General features: G+C 40.7%; 1 long non-coding RNA gene across 1 annotated transcript in view; it reads left to right on the top strand.

Moving 5' to 3' along the window:
* The window catches only part of LOC114004446 (uncharacterized), a 17,074-nt gene extending 13,294 nt beyond the window's left edge, over window positions 1-3,780 (top strand). Inside the window, exon 3 of the long non-coding RNA XR_003548502.1 lies at window positions 3,639-3,780. This is a non-coding gene — a long non-coding RNA (uncharacterized LOC114004446). The remainder of the gene's footprint in view (window positions 1-3,638) is intronic.
* Window positions 3,781-5,632: the final 1,852 nt, after the last annotated feature.

Below are 5,632 nucleotides of genomic sequence, written 5' to 3'. Positions count from 1 at the left end.
GGAAAGAGAGAGAGGGAGAGAGACAAAGTGAGAAAGCAAGCCACCAGGCCCAGGACTCAAACCACTGTCAGCCATATGGGAGTCCAGCTCCTTAATCACTATGCCATCCTCTGGCCCTATTATTATTATTATTATTATTATTATTTTATTTGACCAGAGAAAGACAGAGAGAAAGAGCAAGTAAGAAAGCAAACCGCCAGGTCCAGGATCTGAACCGCAGTTGGTCATGTGAGAGTCCAGCATCCCAGTCAGCACACCACCTGCTGACCCTGCTCTTTATAAAGCTACGCAGGGACTTCAAAAAGTTTGGAGAAATATAATTAAGGTACGAGTTTAGGACTAGACTTTTACCCTAGTGGTTGAGAGAAGCCAGATCCCACAAGGTAGACTGTGGTTCTAGTCCCTGCCCCAGTGGCCTGAGAAACATGCCAAGTGCATACATGTGCATGTCTCACATCCTGGCAGGATAGAGAAATGGAGGAGAAGGGTTCGTGGCATGATTGTCTGAGAGAAACCGAAAGAGAGCACCCCTCAATGGGAGACACCTCTCTGTCTCTCTCGGGCCAGTGTATGTGCTCTCTGGCAATTAAAAGTATGAGTATATTTTGGTGCAAATTTTTGAAATTCATACATAGTTTTTTCATAATAGATATTATCCATAATTTTTAAAAGACCCCTTATATAGAAATGTGAATATTTTGTTATTTGTTTTGGAGATTTTTGATATAGGGCACGTGCACTCACCAGAGAGACACAGAAAGCAAGAAATCACCCTTCCCCAACCCCAGGAGAGATGGCCATGGTGCAATTCCTTCTCCATTCTCCTCTCAGGATTTTGAGCGCACATGCACATGCTCTTGGTGTGAATTTCAAGCCATCATCCCATCTGGGGCTCAAACTGGTTGGTCATGTAGAGTCTTGTGCCTTAACCACTATACCACCTACTAACCCCAAATGTGTTTTTTTTTTAAGAGTATTGTATTTTTTTAAATAATATTTTTATTTAACTTTATTTATTTATTATTATTTTCCAGTTTGATCAGAGAGAGAGAGGGGGGGGGGAGTGAGAAAGCAAGCCACCAGATCCACACTTTGAACCATAGTTGGCCATGTGGGAGTCCAGAGCCTTTAACCACCACACCACCTGCCAGACCCACCTCAAATGTTTTGTTAATATTTTCATTTTGCTATTTTTTTTTAAAGGTTTTTGCCATAGAGCATATGCACTTGCCAGAAAGAGACAGTAAGAGGGAAAGTGAGAAGTCACCTCCCATAAGGGAAGGCCGTGCTAAAATACCTTCTCCTCCATTTCTCCTCTTGGACTTTTGGGCATGCACACACATGTGCCCAGTGTGTTCCAAGCCACCAGGTCCAGGACTCAAACTGTGGTTAGCCATGTGGGAGTCTAGTGCCTTAACCATCATGGCGCTTGCTGGCCCCTATTTTGCCTTTTTGGAAACATACAAGGATTGGGAGATTATACCAAAGTATCATACACCTTTCCTTAATGGAGTTCTAATTCCATGGACTGAGAAAAGAAATACTGCACTTGCCTCATTTCTTTCCATTACATAAAATGAGTCCTATGACGTGATGCTCTCAGCTAGGTTTTCACTTTCATGTCTCTTTCCAAAAAGGAAGCTCACTTTTGATGTTACTCTACTAAAGGCTCATCAGAGGTTTTAGGGCCACTGTACTTGATGATTCTCAGCCGAACCACCTGCAGTACAGCCCAGATCTGAGAGCCATCTTCCCCACAGTGCCTTGCAGCCAGATTTGCAGGTTACTGAATACGATTGGATTGAAAACGGCCCTATTTGAAAGGAAGTAAATGAATGTCATCAATCCTTCCAGAGTATCAAAAGCTACAGGGCAGGCAGCTCACAAAATATAATGACCACCTAGAAAGCCACCTGTAGAGTGGTAACACTCATAGCCTGCTAAATTTTAATCATCTTTGGCTACAGAATTGTTTACTTTAAAAAAATAATTTGTATTGTAATTTCTGATTTACATATAATCATTGTACATCTTTGTGGGGTACAGTGTGGTTTTTGAAGCATGTACACAATGTGTAATGACATCCAGGAAATAAACGTATTTACCATCCCTAACATTTCTTGTTACTTTGTGTCACTTGCATTCACAATTTATTTTACTGGTTAATTGGAAATATGTATTACATTGTCACCAACAGTCTTTATATTGCTTACCATATAAATAAGTATTCCACTTGTTTACTTTCTGAATCTTTTTACATTTCATGGCCTATGTGATCATTTGCATAGACAAACCCAGCCTTATGGGATCTCTCTAGGATGCTTTTATTAAATTGAAGCCCATCATTTATTATAATCCTCAGAACAGACTAGACAGGCAGGAGGCCTAGAAGTCCATGGATTCCCACCGATTCCAAGACTCACTTGATCGGTAGTGGCAGTGAGCTATAACGCTCGTATTTCCATCTGATTCCTTGATGCAATTAAGCCTCTGCCATCTTTTGGTGCATCTGAGTCTCCTGCATGCCAGCATTAACCCAGAGATGCTCTGTGTACTTGTGGGGGTGGAGGTGGGTGAGCTTGTCAAATCCTTCCAAATATGTTGATATCATCATCAAAGCTGCAGGACGAACTCTACATGTGGGAGGGCTTAGTTTCTATGCAATGACGAAGAGAATGAAGTCTTACATTGGATGGAGCTTCTGTGAGGGATGTGGAATGTGAATCCTCCCTCTGTGAGGATGAATGGCTGTGCGGACACATATGCAGCTTGACATCTCTTGGGAGAACAGAGGTGGATGGGAGCCTTGATCTTTTGTCCTATAGGCTTCAGTATGGCATGGTTGTTTTGGGAGGCAAAGAATAAGATGTCATTTAAAATCAATGAGGATAAAAAGGCAAACCTGGAACCAAAGTGAAAACAAACTCTAAAATACCTAGGTAATTAACACCAAATGTTTTGGATGTTTTTTGGAAAATGCTTAGTGAGAGTACACTGATGAGCAGAAAGGTAACTTTCTTGTTTTCTCCTTTCTGACCCTCGTGTGATGTCTTTGCAAATGCTATCCCCACAATCCTTTAAAAAGTAACGGTAGCCAACACTCACTGAGCAAGTACCTGATGTGTCAGGCACAATGGCAATATCTTGGAGGCATTACAAGGTCTTCACCTCTATCCTCACCAGGATTCTAAAGAGGAGAAAGGTGGAAAGTGAGGGTTCACTATGTAGCTATCAGCTATAGCTACTGAACCAAGTGTGTGTGTGTGTGTGTGTGTGTGTGTGTATTTTTCCATAGAAGAGACAGAGTGAGAGGGAAAGTGAGAAATCACTCACAACGGGTGATGACCACACCACAATCCCTTCTCCATTCTCCTAGAATTTTGGGCATACACACACTCATACCCTGCATGATTTTCAAGCCTCCAGGTCTGGGACTTAAAACTGTAGTCAGCCATGTGGGAGTCTAGTGACTTCATCATCACACCCCCTCCTGACCCTCAAATACACTATTCTTAGGAATGCATTGTAAATACTGAACGTCACCAAACACCTTTTGGAGACACTTTTTTCATTGGGTTTACTGTCAAAGTGATGGACTATTCAAATAGAAATAAACAGAATTTTCGTTTCTCTTTTAGTCATCTGTTGCTGCTGGAAAATAAACCTCTAAGGGCTCACGTTGTGCTATCTCCCAAGACACCTGTAGAGACAGCTGGTGTTTGGAATCTTGGCTTGAAGATCTTTGTCCAGGCTAGAGAAAAGAAAATGTCAAGATGTATCCAGAAGTGAGTTTAATAATATAGGCTATTTTGAAATAGATCACACTATTTTCTAAATAATAAATTCATCAGATCACTGATGTTTGAATTTAAGAGTTTTAAAAGATTTGATAGTTCTCTCCCTCTCCCTCTCTTTCTCTTTTAAAATTTGCCAGAGGGTACATATGTTTGTTGGAGAGAAAAAGAGAAGAAAAATGAGAAAGCACCCTCTATGGGACATGGTCACGGTACAATCCCTTCTCCACTTCTCCCTCCTTTTGGAATTTTGGACATGCACACACATGTGCCTGGCTTGTTTTTCAAACTCCAGGGTTCAGGACTTGAACCATGCAGTTGACCATGTGGGATCCACCTGCCATAACCTTCATGCCAGTAGCTGACCCAGTATTCAATATTTTTATTACAAATCTTTCAAAATTATATATTGGACCTGGTAAGAAACAGCTTTATTGATCTTAATAACATAGATTTATTATTATGCAGATCTCTTATTCTGTGTTAGAATATAAAATAATGCAATTCACTTAGAAGGCTCTTTTAAATTATGCCTCCTGTTAAATATGGTCCTTTTCTAGTCATCTGATGTGGTTTGGTATTGTTCTAACAATGCTGTCACTGTGTATAATATACTTGAATCTCTTCCTTAGAAAGTCCTTACTGGGGCCAGCAGGTGGCGTGGTGGTTAAGGGTGCTGGACTCCCACATGTCTGACCGTGGTTCAAGTCCCAGACCTGGCAGCTTGCTTTCTCACTTTCTCTCTCTCTCTCTTTCTCTCACTCTGTTCCTCTCTGATCAAATTAAAACAAACAAATAAATAAATAAAGTTAAATAAAATAATTCTTAAAAAAACAACAGAAAATGTCCTATTTACCACAGTCATGTTAGTTCAGATTTCCTTAGTGGTGAAATTATCTCATCTTTCTAGGATAAATGTAATTTTTGAAAATACCTGTAATCACTTGAAACCAAGTTTGATAGATATGGATATAGATACATATGTAGATGTAGATATAGACCTAAATAAACACCCATAAAATTACCATCTGCCACTAGAAACAACTTGTGATTATCAAGTAGGGAATATAATCTGTCATTTGCCTTAGGCTTTTGTATTTGTGCTTGATTCTGCCTTTGATATCTATGTTTGAGATCTCCTGTCTTATTTTTAAAAGTTAGGTACAGTTCTTACATTCTGGAACAGAACGATGGTTATTCATAATGATAAGCTGGGTATAGGACCTTGAGGGAATAGATGAGTAGAGGAGTTTTTGCAGCGCGTTGTGTAATATAAGCTTTGCCTCCGAAAAGCCTTTTTTTTTTTTTTCCTATAGGGCATGTTCACTGGAGAGAGATGATGGAGGGAAGGAAAGTGAGAAATCACTACCCAGGGGAATGGACACAGTGCAAGCCCTTTTCCTCCATCTTCCCCTTGGGATCTTGGGCACACACGCATATGTGCTCAGTGTGTTTTTCAAGTTCCTGGGTCTGGGACTCAAATGGCTCAGTAGGCTATGTGGGATCCAGCCGCCTTAACCTCCAACCTGCCTGCCGCCACATACAGATTACTTTTAACATGCACATTTGGCATATGATAGTCATAGAGAATTTTAAGTTCAAAGAATTGTTGGGGAGACAAACCATGGGGGTCTTTACCTGGGATAGGAGGGTACTTGGATTTGCATAGGAAAGAATTTAAGAGTGAACTTTTGCGAGGGAACAAAAGCAGTTCATTTATTTACTTTTCATTAGGTTTTTGCCATAGAGAACATGCACTCATCTGAGAGAGATGGAGAGACAGACAGAGGGAAAGTGAGAAATCACCCCCCAGGGGGATGGCCACCCCAGCCACAGTC

Source organism: Tupaia chinensis, unplaced genomic scaffold (assembly GCF_000334495.1).
Source record: "Tupaia chinensis unplaced genomic scaffold, TupChi_1.0 Scaffold000091_1, whole genome shotgun sequence".
Taxonomy (NCBI): Eukaryota; Metazoa; Chordata; class Mammalia; order Scandentia; family Tupaiidae; genus Tupaia; species Tupaia belangeri.
Note: the sequence above shows the minus strand (reverse complement) of the source record. Positions and strands in the feature narration are given on the sequence as shown.